General features: G+C 41.7%; 1 long non-coding RNA gene across 1 annotated transcript; it reads left to right on the top strand.

Annotated features, from left to right (window-relative positions):
* Positions 1 to 2,598: 2,598 nt before the first annotated feature.
* Positions 2,599 to 17,985, top strand: LOC128195188 (uncharacterized). The gene is made up of 3 exons (XR_008246760.1): positions 2,599 to 2,802; positions 13,008 to 13,351; positions 17,912 to 17,985. It is a non-coding gene; the product is annotated as an uncharacterized LOC128195188 (long non-coding RNA).
* Positions 17,986 to 18,496: the final 511 nt, after the last annotated feature.

Here is an 18,496-nt window from a genome sequence, read left to right as displayed (position 1 = left end):
AAATCAGTAACACAACAAAATCCACTTGGGTGACATTTCATACATAACCAAAACCATCCACAAACAACATCGTGCATGTATTCAACCTTCATTCCACTGAAATAAAAAAAAAACGAACCTTGACTGAAGCCGAGGTGTGGCGGTTGGAACACAGAACAGTCCACCGAACAGTCCACACTCCGGCGATGCTCCGGCGGCACTCCGGGACAGGGACAGAAGTAGCTGGGACGAAGCGACACCTTCAACGCACCCCTAAGTCGCTGGGCCGGAACGGACGGAACACGATGCCGTGTTCGCTTCGAGCGGTCGACGTCGGAGTTGCGGCGGTCGTGAAACGGAACCAGCTGGACGGGTTGAATATCTCCGACACGGCCTTCAACGTTGTCCGCCGGCACTCCGGCAAGCACTCCGTCAGACCTCTCTCTCTCGAACTCCCTTTCTCCAACTCTCTCTAGGTCACAGTCTCCCTCTCAACGTTCGCGCTTCTCTCTCTACAATCTTCCAAATGAATTTCAAATTTGAAACGCCAATTTGAAAACCCTGCCCGCTCCCTTTCCACGTCAGATTTCATTTAGTTTTTCATTTTCCACACGGACCACTCACATTTAGACATGTGTGCTGTGTCTAAATGTTGTCAAAAGAGGTTGTTCAAGTATCATTTTCCTTAAAGTTATAGGTATACATTTACAAATGTGATAAGGTTTCATTCAACATTAATTAACTAAAATTTAAAGTCCTTATTTGTAAAAAAAAGAAAAAGGTAAACTTTTGGGGATACTTGTTTATTTTATTTTTCCTATTTGCAAAAGTTAAAACGCCTCTCTAAAACATGACGAAACAAAAACTGGGTTTTTCCTTTAAGCAGATCTAAGTCTAACCCAATTTTACTGTTTAAAAGGCTTGCTTGCAGTGCCTACGAGTTTTCGGCTTTGGCACTATTAAGGCTCTTTCGGATTGAATAGAAAACGCGCAAAGTGCTCCTATCAAAGCGTTTTCACTGCCTCATTTTGTTTCTCATAGTTCGCGGTAAGCACTGAATCGATTTTCATTTTTCTTCTATGGATCAAAATTGACTCAAATTGATAACGTCTTTTACTTTTCATGGATCATTTGATTTCGATTAATTCTTAAATGGTTATTGTCACGTCGTTGTTGAATGAATGAGAGTGATGTTAGAAGAATTTTTCTATTTTGGTTTTGGTTGTCATGTACTGAGGATTTCATGACATGCTGTAATTGATAGTTGTAGGTCCCCACTTATGTGGGTATTTACTCTATGCAATTAAGTGAGTTTTGTTTTTTTTAGCTAGTCCCTTGTGAGTGTGTGTTCAAAGTGTAGGCTTAAATGGCATGCAATGTGGCATTGGTGGGTTTTGGATCCCTGAAGGAACCTGGTACTTCTTGAATTGCTTCTCTTGTGCAATTCCCCTCTTTTAATAGGGGAACTTGCATTGTTCTTTGCATAATTTACTAAGAAAGTAGGGTTGTAGACAAATCGAGGATTGATAAGAATGAGATATTCCTTAAATATAAATCTAATTTGTTTTTTCTGACAAGATTTTTATTTCATTATAAACGTGAGTTTCTTTTTGCCAGAGAATGTGGATTGGTTCATTCGGTTGATAATATTCGTGTGAAATTTCGGAAGGTGTGAGACTATGCATTTGAATTTGTTGTTTTTTTAGTTTTGTTGATATAATGAAATTTAATTGCTGACTATAGATCCTAATTTTTTATCATATGTACACTTTGTTATCAATTTAGTGACACTGATTTTTTATATTTTCATTTCTTTCTCATTGATATGCAGGTGAACTTAGTTGACCAGAGCTTGACAATTGGCAGAAAATTGTTTCGAAGTCTTTGTCTAGTGCGATGGTTTACATAACTGAGTGAGACATGTAAGACCCTAGAATCTCAAGAATTTACCAAGTTGTAAAAAGTTCAAGTTATAATGTAAAATGGAATGCTGTCAGGTTTGACATGGTTTACTATTTTAATCATAACTTTTTGTAGAAAATATCAATTGAGTTGATTCTTATTTTATTGGAAACTAGACTCAAATATATTTAATTGGACATATAAATATAAATTTTTGGACTACCGGGCTAGCTGCAGTAAAATTATTAAAACTCGGAAACGTTAATCACGCTCAGGTAGGTTCAGTTTTGACCTATGATGACTGTTTTGCTTATTACTCTCTCTACCGAACTCCAATTGAGTTGATTCTTGTTTCATTGGAAACTAGACTCAAAGAGATTCAATTTGAATACTCATACGCATATTTTGGACTTCGGGAAGGGGTCTAACTGAGCTAGGGAAAACGTGACAGTGTTGCTGTCCAGGGGCTAGCGTCCAACCTTAATTTTAGGTACATTTTTACAAGTTGCGATTTTTTTGGAGTGGGTAGGTTGTGTTCTGCACTAGGAGAACATTTTGGAACCTTTGGAGAATTTCCTACCATGTTTTAGGGCTGAAAAAAATGGTTTAGGATGGTTCATTGGTTGTTTATTATTGCTAAGTACCAAGTGCATAGGTCCTTAGTTGTCTAAGGCATCTTCTTTTAATTCCAAATCAGATTTGGAGTTTTGGGGAGAGTAGAGAGGTCCTTGGTGGGAGGTGAACGAAAATCCTAAGTGTTCTAAGTGTGGAGACTGACTTGGTCTAGCAAGGAGGAGAGGAATTGCTCTCTTTGAAGAAGAGAGATTTAAGTTAGAATTTTCTTTGAAATTGAAAGTGAAAACAAGCAAAGGTGGTGGTCTAGAGGTATCAAGAGTGAAGAATTTCTTGCAAGGAGAAGAGGTAGGGGAGCTAATCCTTTCTTGATTATGATCATGAATATGAGTATGAATGTGTTAAAATTTGGTAATGGTAGTTGTCGCAACCGGAATCGCGACGGGACGACGATCCGAAAATTAAATACGCGGTTTTGAAAAAAAGAGATTTTGGAGTCGCCACCATAGTTTATTCTGGAAAACTACGGAAAAACCATAAAATGATAAGGCATGGTCTGCGAAAATGAGATTCTAAGTTCGGGAGTCGGTTACGTGTAGCGAAAGTGTTAGCACCCTACAACGCCTGCCCTAAGGCAGTACCTTTAACTAAATATGCGAATATGATGTGGTTTTCAAAATGTTTAACTATCCCCTAAAATAAAACTTCTAAATAAACAAAATATATTTTTTAGTTTTTTGTTCCCGACAAGGATTGACCTTGCTCCTACGTATTCTCATTTAGAATGAAAAATCAGGGTTACGTAGTTCTTTTAGAAAACTGCTTAAAAATTTGTTTGAAAATTGTTTAGAAAATTTGTTTGGAAATTGTTTGAGAATTTTGTTTGTAAAATGATTTTGGATTTTTGGGAAAGTGAACCTGACAAGGACCGGCCTTGCTCCTACGTATCTCCACTTTTGATGGAGAATCAAGGATCACGTAGTTCTAGCTAGCAAGACTGTTTGTTGTTTGAAAATGTTGATGTTTTTGGTTTTTTGAAGATTTTATATTTTTTTATTTTGTATTTTTTGTATAATATTTAAATTTTTGCGTAATGAGCACTAGGCTGATGCGTATGATCGCACGAGCACTCACACGGCTTTTTCTTTGGTTTTTTATTGTTTTGCGTAATGAGCACTAGGCTGATGCGTATGATCGCACGAGCACTCACACGGCTTTGTTTTGTTTATTTTATGTATATATTTTTTATATTTTTTATTAACAAACCCGACAAAATATAAGATACAATATACAAGAGTGTAGTTATCACACAAAGGGCTACATACAGTAAAAGAAAACTAACAATCAAACAAATAATAAAAATAGAGAAATAAAAGCTTAAAAATAAAGCGAGGGAAAACAAACCGAGAAGAATAAGAGTGCAAAGGCGAAAATCAGAGGTGTTGAGTGAAATTGAGGCTCTTTTGTTTAGGCCCAATACTTTTTGCTTCAGCTTTGGATTTGCCACGGGTGTAAAGATGAAATTTGGGGGTGCCATTGAGTATTTGGTGGTCAGGCCCGGTTCTCTATTTTTTTTTATCTCTTTTTTCTTATTTTGTTCGCAGGCTTAAGCCCAAATTAAAGGGGTGCAAATCATGAAACAAAGGGTGCAGAAAAGGTTCTCTTTTTTTGTTTCAGGGTTCAAAGCCTCTTTCAAACCTAATCAGAATCCCTTAGGGGTTCTATTCCCTTCTCTCCATTCCAAACATCCAGAAAGCCTGCGGACCGCTTCTCTCCCAACGAGCCTTGCCTCGTTCTCCAACTCACGCATCCAGCCGCCGCTATCTACAAGCCAAAACGTTGCCCGGCCATGGCCGCCGCTGCTGCCACCTCTTCTTCGTGCGCGAGGCCGAGATGCTCGCCTTCTGTCTATCGCGTCACTGCTTCCAGCCGCCGCCGCACACGCACCAATAAGCCGCGAACCAGACCAACCACTGCTGCACACGATCCGGCCACCCAGGGAGGGGTTCGCTTCTGCCACCAGATCCAGGCCCCTCCTCCCTTCTCTTCTCTTCGCGTGACGGTGTTATCGGCTGCCAGCTGAAGGAACGGTTTCTCCCCCTTTGTTCCTGTACTTTGATTGGGTTTGACTCTTGGGGTTTTTAGTGGTTGAACTGGATGTTGATTTGGCCGTGTGTGAGTGTTACGGAAGAAGATAATGAAGCTTTTGGGTGATGGGTTCTTGTGACGTGCGTGATGGAGGGTGGTGTTTTACTGTCTGTGTGAAAAAAAATGAAAATGGTTTTGGTTTCTTTGACAGTTGAAAGATGAAGTTGAAGTAGGGTGGTTACGGGTATATCCGTGGGTGTGTGAATATGGGGAATGAGTGTTTAGCCGTGTATAAGGTGTTGGTGTTGATGGGTGAATATGGAGGATGGGCAGTTACTAGTAGCATGTGGGCGTAGGGATGAAGAGATGGATTATGGTTGAAGGTAGAGGTATTCCCAGTAGCCGTGGGTGTATTTGGGTTGTTGGGAATTGTTTCGGCTGGATCTGGGCGGACCATGCTAAAACACACGAACTTACTGTTGATGGCGGACGAGCGGACGTCGAAGATGAACGAACGGGCGACCGATCCGGACGCTGGAGCCGGGCAGATGATGGCAAATGCAGGAGCCGGGCGGATGAGCGATCACGAACGTCGGAAACGGGCAGACACTTTCAACTGGATCCCACGAACCGAAGCAAGCTTCACTGGCGGGCGATACCAAGATGGACGATCGCTCTGTGCTCCAAACCGGGCGGACGTCCTCCAATCCGGACGCTCGCTCTCTGCACCAAGCTGGACGGGCGTCCTCCCCTCCAGGCGGATGATCCTTTGCTTTCAACTCCAAGCTGGGCGGGCGTCCTCCCTTTCCTTAGCGCTGCTCCACCCTCCCAGTGGGGAGGGGCCGGGTACCTGCTAAAGGCACTCCGACGCTCAAGTCAGTAATATGACAGGGCGTTGAATAATGCATGCATGTGTTGCGTTGTAAGCAATCTGTCCAGAAATCATACCTGAGACCTTTATTTATACTGATCGTAATGGGCTTTTACCTTTTGGGGGCCTGGAAACGGCCCAATAATACCTTAATCTTCATTAAGGACTTAATGTGCCATTAGCATTTAACCGTGTAATCAGCGAAGTGCGTCGGTTGGGAATGATGGTCGGTCAGGGATGTTACCCTAGGTGGGCGTCCAGCTCTTGGCCGGACGATCCTTTGCTTGGGCGGACGTCCAATCCTTGGGCGGACGTCCAGCTCTTGGGCGGACGTCCAATCCTTGGGCGAACGTCCTACTTCTTGGGCGAACGTCCAGCTCTTGGGCGGACGTTCCACATTGGGCGGACGCTCCACATTGGCGGACGCTCCACTTTGGGCGGACGTTCCACTTTGGGCGGACGTTCCACATTGGCGGACGCTCCACTTTGGGCGGACGTTCCACTTTGGGCGGACGTTCCACTTTGGGCGGACATGCCAACCTTGGGCGGACGTCCACCTCTCAGATGGTTTGGCCGCTCGTTCGGTCTTGATTCCTGGGCGGACGTCCTTGGACGGTCGTCCGGTTTCTAAGGACGGACGGTCCAGACTATTTGGCGGACGTCCGGATTACTGGGCGGGCGTGTCTTATGCCGGGAGGACCTATCAGTACATAAGCCCTCGAAGCCCGAGCATAATTTTATCGTGCGAAGGGGTTGTCCGTGCCTGGATGGGCGTCATTTTGGAAAACCGCTGGATCCATGCAAACTCGGACTAATGTTTGTTTGGGCGTTCGGTCTTTGGTGCTTGACACGGGTGGCCGCTCGTCATTTTGACCGGACATGCCATCTTGGGTGGACGTCCACATGGCTGGACGTCCGTCATGACTGTCATCTTAGGGCGGACGTCCAAATGGCTGGACGCTCGGCCAGATTGCCATTTTTGGGCGGTCATTTCATTCTGGACGGACGTTCCATCTTGGACGTCCCTTTTTGGGTGATTGGACGCTCGTTCAATCTTTGGGCGGACGTGCTACTTTAGATAGACGTCCGGTTCTTGTGTTATGCGAGTCGTCCAGGGTGGGCGCTTCGACTTTGGTACTCAACAGGGGTGAACGCTCGGCCTTGTGGCGCTCGAGCGGCCTTGGTCCTGATTGCCATTTTGGGGGGCGGCCTTGTTAACCGTTCGCTCGGTCTATGCTGGGAGGACTTATCAGTACATAAGCCCCCCAAGCCCGAGCGTAATTTGATTGTGCGAAGGGATTTTTCGGATGGTCCCCGAATTGTTGGGTCCATGTGGTGGTCGACTTGACGTACCTTGGAGGACAAATGGCCGGATTGTTGACTGGCGTCCTCCTACTCCAGATTAGTGTTAAATGCCAGATTCGGCTAAGTTACGGATGACCGGCTGATCGCTGAATGCCAGATTTGGCTAAGTTACGGATGGCCGGCTGATTCCTGAATGCCAGATTTGGCTAAGTTACGGATGGCCGGCTGATTCCTGAATGCCAGATTTGGCTAAGTTACGGATGGCCGGCTGATCGCTGAATGCCAGATTTGGCTAAGTTACGGATGGCCGGCTGATCGCTGAATGCCAGATTTGGCTAAGTTACGGATGGCCGGCTGATTCCTGAATGCCAGATTTGGCTAAGTTATGGACGGCCGGCTCTTTGCTTTCTTGCCCGGCCAAGCTGAGAGTTGTTCTCGTTGGAACACTCTTTTTCACCAGCTTGGTCTTACTGGGGTGGACGGTCCTTTTGCCCAACCAAGCTGAGAGTCGTTCTCTTTGGAACGCTCTTTTTCACCAGCTTGGTCTTAATGGGGCGGACGGTCTTTCGCTCCGTCGTCCAACCAAGCTGAGAGTTGTTCTCGTTGGAACACTCTTTTTCACCAGCTTGGAGTTTAGTAGGGCGGACGGTCTTTCGCTCCGTCGCCCAACCAAGCTGAGAGTTGTTCTCGTTGGAACACTCTTTTTCACCAGCTTGGAGTTTGGTAGGGCGGACGGTCTTTCGCTCCGTCGCCCAACCAAGCTGAGAGTTGTTCTCGTTGGAACACTCTTTTTCACCAGCTTGGAGTTTGGTAGGGCGGACGGTCTTTCGCTTTGTCGCCATCGTTGCCGGTTACCTGCACCATGAAGGGAACATAGCGAATTTCAAGTTTAACGAAAGATGTGTCCGTACCTTGTAAGGCCGAAAATATGCTATGGCCAAATGGCCGAGAAAAGGTTGAGGCCGAATGGCCGAGACTGTACTGAGGCCGAACGCTCTTAATCAGGTGGAGGCCGAATGGCGAAATAGGCTGAGGCCGAAAATATGACGAGGCCGAACGGCCGAAATAGTTCTTAGACCGAGCGTCCTTAAATATGAGGAGGCCGAACGGCCGAGACTGCTGAGGCCGAACATCCTAGATTATGCTGAGACCGAGCGTCCTTAAATACGAAGTCCGAACGATCAACAATACGCTGAGGCCGAGCGGGCCTATAATATGTTGAGGCCGAGAGTTAAGGCCTTATGGACGAGCGCCTGATGAGGCGTGATGGACGAGCGCTTCAGCCAAGTGGATGGGCGCTCTTTGAAGCTGGACGGACGAGCGCTTGAGTCCAGATTTGGACGAACACTCTTTGAATCCGGGCGGACGAGCGCTTAGGTCCGGATTGGACGAACGCTTCAGTCCGGCTTGGTTGGTCACCTGCAGTATAAGGGAAACATGATCGTATTTCTAGCTTAAAGGGTGTGTTCGTACCTTGTAAGGTCGAAAATATGTGTCCGAATGGCCGAGAATAGGTTGAGGCCGAACGTCCGAGATTATGCTGAGGTCGAACGGTCGAGACAATGCTGAGACCGAGCGTCCTTAAATATGAGGAGGTCCAACGGCCGAGACTATGCTGAGGCCGAACGTTCTTAAATATGTGGAGGTCGAACGGCCGAGACTATGCTGAGGCCGAACGTTCTTAAATATGTGGAGGCCGAATGGCCGAGGACATATGTCGTGCGGCTATGAAGTACTGGTGATGGGGTGGTCCGTGCTCATTTCTCGTGGTCACCTTTGGGTAACCGAAGTTACACGGCCCCACGGTGGGCGCCAAATGTTTCGGCTGGATCCGGGCGGACCATGCTAAAACACACGAACTTACTGTTGATGGCGGACGAGCGGACGTCGAAGATGAACGAACGGGCGACCGATCCGGACGCTGGAGCCGGGCGGATGATGGCAAATGCAGGAGCCGGGCGGATGAGCGATCACGAACGTCGGAAACGGGCGGACACTTTCAACTGGATCCCACGAACCGAAGCAAGCTTCACTGGCGGGCGATACCAAGATGGACGATCGCTCTGTGCTCCAAACCGGGCGGACGTCCTCCAATCCGGACGCTCGCTCTCTGCACCAAGCTGGACGGGCGTCCTCCCCTCCAGGCGGATGATCCTTTGCTTTCAACTCCAAGCTGGGCGGGCGTCCTCCCTTTCCTTAGCGCTGCTTCACCCTCCCAGTGGGGAGGGGCCGAGTACCTGCTAAAGGCACTCCGACGCTCAAGTCAGTAATATGACAGGGCGTTGAATAATGCATGCATGTGTTGCGTTGTAAGCAATCTGTCCAGAAATCATACCTGAGACCTTTATTTATACTGATCGTAATGGGCTTTTACCTTTTGGGGGCCTGGAAACGGCCCAATAATACCTTAATCTTCATTAAGGACTTAATGTGCCATTAGCATTTAACCGTGTAATCAGCGAAGTGCGTCGGTTGGGAATGATGGTCGGTCAGGGGTGTTACCCTAGGTGGGCGTCCAGCTCTTGGCCGGACGATCCTTTGCTTGGGCGGACGTCCAATCCTTGGGTGGACGTCCAGCTCTTGGGCGGACGTCCAGTCCTTGGGCGAACGTCCTACTTCTTGGGCGAACGTCCAGCTCTTGGGCGGACGTTCCACATTGGGCGGACGCTCCACATTGGGCGGACGCTCCACATTGGCGGACGCTCCACTTTGGGCGGACGTTCCACTTTGGGCGGACGTTCCACATTGGCGGACGCTCCACTTTGGGCGGACGTTCCACTTTGGGCGGACGTTCCACTTTGGGCGGACATGCCAACCTTGGGCGGACGTCCACCTCTCAGATGGTTTGGCCGCTCGTTCGGTCTTGATTCCTGGGCGGACGTCCTTGGACGGTCGTCCGGTTTCTAAGGACGGACGGTCCAGACTATTTGGCGGACGTCCGGATTACTGGGCGGGCGTGTCTTATGCCGGGAGGACCTATCAGTACAGGAATGGATGAAGAAGAAATGGTTGGGTGAGGGAATAAGGATTGTGACGGGAAATGTAGTGGAGGTAGTGAATGAGTTGTGAAGAAGAAATGGTTGGGATGGTTACGGGTGAGAGGAGCCAGTGCTTTGTGCCGTGGTCGTTAACATTTGGAGATCAAAATGAAGTAAAAAGAGGTGATGATAGGGGTTGGCCGTGAGGTGACAACGAAGAGGGAAGGGACGAATATTGATGGATGTTGGAGGTGAGGACGATCAAGGGGTTGTCTGTCATGAAGGGATGAAGATGATGGGCTGTTGGAGATGAAGGCTCCTCCAGAATTTGAAGTTCGGTCATGGCATCATCATCTCAGGTGTCCTCCCCTTTGATGGAGGCCAGTGCACTCCTTAAATTGGCAGAAAATCCCCAAATTGTCGGCAAGCCTCCTAGGGCCCTGACGAGCATGGGGAAATCACCTGGACGAGCGGTAGAAAAGAAGTGAGTTGGGCGAGCGCCAGAATAAGGAGTGACCTGGACGAGCGGCACGATTGTAAAAAGCCGAACGTCTGTGATATTCGGTTCTTGAACGAACGCCTCAGACTGTTTGGACGAACTCTAAGAATCACGCAGGGCGAACGTTAAAAACGAATCAACTGGATCCAACACTATTGGGCCGAACACTGACATCAAATCAAACTAGACCGAACGCACTAAACCGAACGCTAATCAAAATAAAGCACCATTAGTACGTACGCAGAAGACCAACATCATGCAGACCGAACATTAATTTCACCAACCGAACGTTCAAATGAAGAGACCGAGCGTTCTTTTAAACAATAATGACCGAACGCTAATAATTACTAAAGAACGAACGGTAAACATGCGAGGCCGATCGGTCGAACACTTGAATAGTGGAACACTTGAGGATGACGGTTATATATTGAAACGCTTGAGTATGACCGAACGGTAGTGTGTGGAAAGCTTGATGATGACCGAACGGTTGAAACGAAGGACGAGCGTCCTAAAGGACCGAGTGGCCGAACGGTGACTAGTGAATGCCTCATGGATGGCCGAACGTTTAAGGTGAGATCGAAATGCTGAACAATTGAGGATGAGCGATCGGTTGAGGCTGAGAACTAACGAATGTCCTATCAAACTGAATGACCGAACGGTTGAGCACAAGCGGGCGAGCGTCACTGAGACGCATGGTAAAGGACGATCGGTTTCATGCAGAGGATGGAACCGAACGCGCTCAATGGAAGACGAACGTTTTTTTTTTTTTTTTTGTTATTTTTTTTATTTTATTTATTATATTTTCTTCTTCCCTTGTTTATTTATCTATTTATTTGTTTATTTGTTATTTTTTTCTTTTTATATACATATTTTTTTTATTTTTCTTTTTACGATAAAATAAATTTATCTGGTCAATCCGAACGAAATTGGGTGTTGACAGTAGTTATATATTGACTTGTGTAAAATTTGGTTTTCATGATTATAATTTCTTATTTTCTAGTTACTGTGGTGAAAAATTTCTATTAATTGTTTTGACCGTTGGATTTAGCTAAAATTTTAGTATGTGAATCCTAGGACCTATTACTAAACTTTGACCGTTCGGATTTGAAAATAGAAGTCTGTACTTGGAGAAATAAATACTGCAATTTTGAGTAAATTAGTTACCCTGTAGTTCTGTTACTAAGTTGTCTCGGTAAAAATATAGATTTTGACCTATTTAACCGTTAGATCAACCTCAAAATTTGATATATGATTCTTAGGACATATTAATACAATTTGACCGGTCGGATTTGTAATTGAAGGTCTATGTTTAGAGAAAGAAATTTCGAAAGTGTGAAACAATCGGATGAACACTGTATTGTTGTTCTTAAGCTATCATGGTACAAATTTCATATATATTTCATCTACCGTTAGATTGAGCCCAAACTTTAGTATGTAGTTCATAAGACATATTAAGTGATCTTGACCGTTCAGATTTGGAATTAGATGTCTGTGCTTAGAGGAATTCATTCCGCATTTTGAGTTTAACTGAGAACCACTTAAATTTCTGTCTCTGAGTTACCTCGGTAAACTCTCCATATCTACTTAGATAACCGTTAGATTAATCTGAACTTTTAGTATGTTGTTTCTAAGAGATAGTGGCATACTTCGACCGTTCGGATTTTAGATCGGAGTTACAGATTTAGAGATATTAATTTCGTATCTTCTCAGGGATCTCAATATTGCTTAATTTATGTTTTTGGATCATTTATACAAAAATTATGATTTCCGCCTCATTAACCATTGGATTGGACTGAAAATTTTACCATGTGAGTTAAACATGCTGATTATTAGTTTGATTGGTTCAGATCTGTAATTAATGATATGAGTGAAGAAAAATCTTTTCACGAAATAGTAAATTTATTTGCATTGAGTAAAAAAAAAAACTTGGATAATTATATCCTTAAATTGTATGTGTAGTTGTATTTTGGAGATTGGAGATTGGAGGATGAGTAATATAATATATTCTATATTATAAAATTTAATTATATTGAACATTCTGAGTTGTCATAATTATTTGAGTTAAATCATGAATTGTAAATAAGTTGATGGTAAATTTGGATGGGTAGTATAGGCATTATTGCCATAATTGTAAATCTGAATTTTTATTTATTTTCCTACGACTTTGGTAAGTCGAGAGGGGAAAGGTTTGAAGCCGGACACTACTTTGGTAAGTAGGTGGGAAAATGAGAGGTGAATTTAACATAAACCGTACTATTTTGGTAAGTAGGCTGAATATTACCTTCTTGTGCTACTTTGGTAAGTAGACAATATCACCTTATTGTGTTACTTTGTTAAGTAGACAATATCACCTCATTGTACTACTTTGGTAAGTAGACAATATTACCTTATTGTGCTACTTTGGTAAGTAGACAATATCATCTTGTTGTACTACTTTGGTAAGTAGATAATAAAAATAACCTTGTTAGATTACTTTGGTAAGTAATCAGTATATCATGGTTATACTACTTTGGTAAGTAGACAGAAGGATTGTTGACTGTTGTGCTTTGGTAAGTAGGCAGATTAATAATATGTTGTATTGACTCTAGTGAATCGACTGATGATTTTGACTGGAGAAATATTATGAAGTATCAGTGTAATAGTTGGTTTTTGAGTATGTTTGAGATGCATGTATTTGACTGATTGCCACACTTGTGATGTTAGTAAGATTGTGGATGATGTATATTTCTTGAATCGGTTAGCTCACCCTACTGTTTGTGTTTGTGCATGTGAATGCAATGATCGTATAATGTGTGATATTATACGGGAGCAGAAACTATTTCAGATGAATTAGCAGATGGTTCTGGACTTGCTTAGAAGATGAGAGATCTGTGGGGGGAAAAGGAGACATGGGGAATTTCTAAAATAAATCTGTGTTTGAATTTCCGAACTGTGGGAAATTTTAAATTTCAGAAGTTTATGAACTGTGTGGGATTTTATTTTCAGAAGACTTGTGTTGTAATAAAGAACTTAATATTTTGTTGATGTTGAAATTAAATTTAGAAAAAAAAAATTATATGTATTTTATGGAACATAAATTGTAACGCCAAATTCGGGGTGTTACAGGACAAATTTGTGGAGCAATCCATTCAATTGTTTCGTGCTGATCCTGACTCTGTAATTCTATACCTTCAACGTTTTCGCGTTTCTTAAAGTAACAGAAGCCTGACAAACTTCATTCAGACTTTTGTTTTATTTTACTGTTAGAAAAGCTTTTAATTGGTATATTTGCTTTCTTTTCATATTCAGTTGTGCAATACTCAATTGATTTTTTATAATTCAGTTTCTTGATTGTCCAAGTTATCCAACTTGTCCTTCTTGTTCTATTAAAACGTACTGAAAATGAAATTTCTTCAATTGTATTTGAAGCATACGTGGTATGTCATGAAGTACATGCACTATGATGGCAAGTTGGTAGTTAAGGTCACTGATAAACGGTAGATATCAGTTTGTTTTTCTAGAACAAAACAAATATATATTCAATGTATTTTAATTTTTAAATGCCAGTGTTTTATGCATGTTTGAGATTGTAAATGTGGATTGACATGAAATCATAATCTGATTCTTCTATACAACATGTGTTAATGGGTTTAATGTGTTCAGCCAAGTTTATCTACTGAGAGATACAATTAACTTCTTTCCTCAATCCAAAATTACATAAAAGTTTGTTAGTTAACTAGAGAGTTTGGCAATCTTGCAGTTCACGGTTGTCGATTTTTTCTGCCAACTTGATGAATGGCATGATCCAAGTATTTTTTTTCCTCCCTAATGAGGTTTGTGCCATGCTGAATTGTTTCCATGGGTGAATTACTTTGGATTGTTACTCCAAGGTCGTATCACCCATTTTGATCAAAATACCCTAATTGCCCTAATTGTTGCACGACCCTTTCCTAATACATGATCCCTCTCTCTGCCTTTGTTTCTTCCTATCTTCCCTTGTAATTATCCCTCTCTACTTTAACCTACTGGATCCTCTCTTTCCTCTTGTGTTCTGTTCTCCTTCTAAAGTTATTGTAAATGTTAAAAAGGTGGAGGTGGTTGTAGAATAAATTACACTAAGCAGTCGTAAGGTTATGTGAAATTACACAAGCACCTTCTGCTTATTAACATCTTCCTTATAGGGGTAGACGGTGTAATCCTTTCAAACAATTAGGGTTGTTACTGTAATGCATAAAGAATGTTAGTATAATGTTTTTTAAACAATTAAGGGAGTTGTGCAGGGATGGAAAAATTCAGGAATGTTTTTTGTATTTTTAAGAGGTGGTTAGTGCAATTTACTCTACTATTTATTTTTTCGTTGATGTGATTTGAAAGTTGAGGTTTGTAATCTAGTGACTATTTACTTTCTGACTATATTAGTATCTCACTTTATAACTTGTTTTGTTTAGATAGAGGATTAATGGACTACTTTTCTTCTAGGGCTATAAACACCTCATTACGGTTTGCTTTAAGACTAAATTAGTTTTTTTGTTTTTTCTTCGCGACCATCAATGTCATGAACATTGCCTGATTGTGTTTCCAAATAGTTTGGAATGAAATATGAGTTTAAGGTTGATCAATGGCCTAATTGGACATTAAGTTAATGTTTTGTTGATTGTTTCTTTCTCCTCTAGCATTATATAATTTAGATAATTTTAGAGTAATGTTAGCAATACACCAAGGAATTCAACTTGGGATTCTATTCAGACTTGGAAAGGGGATACAAAATCATAAACCATGGAACTACAACATGATGCATAAGGTTCTACAAGATATATAAAATTCGTACAAATGCATATAATGTAAGAGAGAAAAACCCATGTAACATTTAATTAAGCTTAAATTTATAATCAAAGACTAATAAGCATATGAAAGTCAGTGGCTAAACCCCACACAAAGCTCATTTCTCAAGTCATAAATAACAAAGCAGCATAAAAATGACTGTAGTAGTGCCAAGTGACTATTCCAAGAGCAAAACACAACATTTGAACTCTTAGACTAGACCTCTAAAATAGAAATCCAAATTGAAATCATAATTGCTCTAGAGATTCTTATTTCTTCCATAGTAGAGAATCAATGGACCAAGCAAGCCGAGCAACAGAAGTAGAGAAACCAAACAGAGAGTCTGCAACCTCAAGCACACAATAAAGAGCTCTGGTTGCAGTGGTTCATGCAATGCATTTTGGGGGCCTAGTAAGAGATGACACATGTTGCAATAGAGTTTGAAAAGGATGTAGTGATGTCATGTCATTGAAGGTGTTTTTCTTTGTTGATAGTGGGTTTTATGGGCATAGGTTTACAAGAGCCCAAAATGAAAAAGAAAGTTAACGCGGTTCCAAAAGTTGGCTCTCAAACAAGATCCACACAAACTTAAAAGCTTTGAAATTCCACGTTTTTTACAATTCTACCTGTTTTTCTCAACATCTATTCTAAGCATGGTCAAACTCGTTAAGGCATGATAAAGTTATAGAATCATATGTGATTCTGTATACCATGCAATGCACTAACAAATTATTTCCATTACACTCTATTATTGGGTAAAAATAATGGGATCTCAACTCTCAATGACGAGTCTCATTAATTTTTTAATGATACAAACCCATTTATAGGTGTACATCTAGTTGCTTAAGCTTTTAGGAGAATTGGTTCTTATGCCTTTTAAGCCTGGTGGTTTGAAGTTAGTCCCTTCCATGCACCCTTTTATATCTATGTCGACTTGAGTTCAACATGTATAGGGCTTGTGCATTCTCTGCACTCGTCCAAATGGTGGCATGGTTGAGATATCTAACCATTCAAAACCTTCAAGTAATTGAGACCACCAATCATATTATAGCTTGGATATTGATGAAATTGTGAGGAGATTCATTAGAGTGGAAAGAACATTGTTTTATGGAGTTCAACATGTTCTTTGATGGGGCCTAAATGAAAGTGGTATCAAGGAATCCTTGAACCTACTAGATTATATTAAATTGAAGCATTAAGAGGAATAGGGAAAGACCATTTAAAATAAAATTCTATTATTGCCAATGAAAGCACTTTTGTAAGATAGCAATCACTTGAGAAGTAATCTGTAAAATAATTCTAGAGGGCTTGATTAATCATTCTCTTAATCTTCTATTTATAAGAATAAATTTATACAAGAGTACATGATAAATAGGGCAACCCTAGACACAATATAACCATGATAAATAAGGTAACCCTTGACACAATATAATGATGATAAATAGGGTAAATATCCTAACACAATCCAAATCTTAAACAAATTTTAGCCCTCAGATGAAAATAATCCTAGATGTCTAGACTACATACCATATAAATGACTTCTCATGAGCAACAAATCCAGGAAGTTGCTCCATGTAGACATAACAAAGGTCACAGACTAATAAGCATATGAAAATCAGTGGCTAAATCCCACACAAACCTCATTTCACAAGTCATAAATAACAAAGCAGCATAAAAATGACTGTAGTAGTGCCAAGTGACTATTCCAAGAGCAAAACACAACATTTGAACTCTTAGACTAGACCTCTAAAATAGATATCCAAATTGAAATAATAATTGCTCTAGAGATCCTTATTTCTTCCATAGTAGAGAATCAATGGACCAAGCAAGCCGAGCAGCAGAAGTAAAGTAACCAAACAGAGAGTCTGCAACCTCAAACACACAATAAAGAGCTCTGGTTGCAGTGGTTCATGCAATGCATTTTGGGGGCCTGGTAAGAGATGACACATGTTGCAATAGAGTTTGAAAAGGATGTAGTGATGTCAGGTCATTGCAGGTGTTTTTCTCTGTTGATAGTGGGTTTTATGGGCATAGGTTTACAAGAGCCCAAAATGAAAAAGAAACTTAACGCGGTTCCAAAAGTTGGCTCTTAAACAAGATCCACACAAACTTAAAAGCTCTGAAATTCCACGTTTTTTACAATTCTACCTGTTTTGCTCAACATCTATTTTAAGCATGGTCAAACTCGTTAAGGCATGATAGAGTTATAGAATCATATGTAGAAGTTAAAACGCCTCTCTAAAACATAACGAAACAGAAATTGGGTTTTTCATTTAAGCATATCTAAGTCTAACCCAATTTTACTGTATAAAAGGCTTGCTTGCAGTGCCTACGAGCTTTCGGCTTTGGCACTACGCAAAGTGTTCCATCGAAAGGTTTTCACTGCCTCATTTTGTTTCTCGTAGTTCGTAGGTAAGCACTGAATCGATTTTGATTGTTTTGCTATGGATCAAAATTGACTCGAATTGATAACGTCTTTTACTTTTCATGGATCATTTGATTTCGATTGATTCTTAAATTGTTATTGCCACGTCGTTGTTGAATGAATGAGAGTCATGTTAGAAGGATTTCATGACATGCTGTTATTGATAGTGGTAGGTCCCCACTTTGTGAATATTTACTTTATGCAATTAAGTGGGTGATAACTCCTTAAATTTGCATTCTTTTAGGTGTTTAGGAGTCTATGTTAGTCTATTTTAGTCTTTACTTGTTTAGAATTAGGCTAGATTTAGGTTTTTCTTTAAATTCTTTAGTTTTGTATAATTTTAGTTAAAAATAGGTTTTTAGGTGTATTTTGTAGAATTTTTAAATAATTAGGAAATTAATATTTTTTTAGAAAATCTTTTGATAAATATTCTTTTCTTTTATTTGATTTTCTTTTCTTTCTTTAATTTTGGATTAATACTCTTTGTGCAGTGGTGCTCCTGGACTCTTTGGGCTGTTTGAATTGAAGCTGATTAACATTTGGGCCACTGCTGCCACGCTTGAAGTTGGTGTTGATGCCACTGAATTGGGCCATCTTAAGCTGGGCCGCGAGGAAGCTTTCTGCACCGCTGCTGGAATGCACTAAATTGGCGCTGCTGTCATAGACTGGGTTGATTGCACAAGTTGGGTCTGCAACTTTAGTGAAACGGTGCGCACAAGCAGCAGCCGCCTTATGGGTCTCTTCCCCTCGTTTTCATTTGAAGAAAGAACCCAAAGCTAGGGCAATGCTAAAGGTGAGAGAGGAAAGCTCCCAATGTTCAAGCCATTTACCCAGTGCTCCAAACGTCACTGACCGGTGGAGAAGAAGAGCTGACCGGAGCTGCCACGTGGATAGGATCGACGGTCAGAGTAAAGCAACGAACCTGGTACTTCTTGAATGGCTTCTCTTGTGATGTTCCTCTCTTTTAATAGGGTAACTTGCATTGTTGTTTGCATAATTTACTAAGAAAGTAGGGTTGTAGACAAATCAAAGATTGATAAGAATGAGATATTCCTTCAATATAAATCTAATTTGTT

The sequence above is a fragment of the Vigna angularis genome, chromosome 2 (assembly GCF_016808095.1).
Source record: "Vigna angularis cultivar LongXiaoDou No.4 chromosome 2, ASM1680809v1, whole genome shotgun sequence".
Classification (NCBI taxonomy): domain Eukaryota; kingdom Viridiplantae; phylum Streptophyta; class Magnoliopsida; order Fabales; family Fabaceae; genus Vigna; species Vigna angularis.
This window is presented reverse-complemented; position numbering and strand designations above follow the sequence as displayed.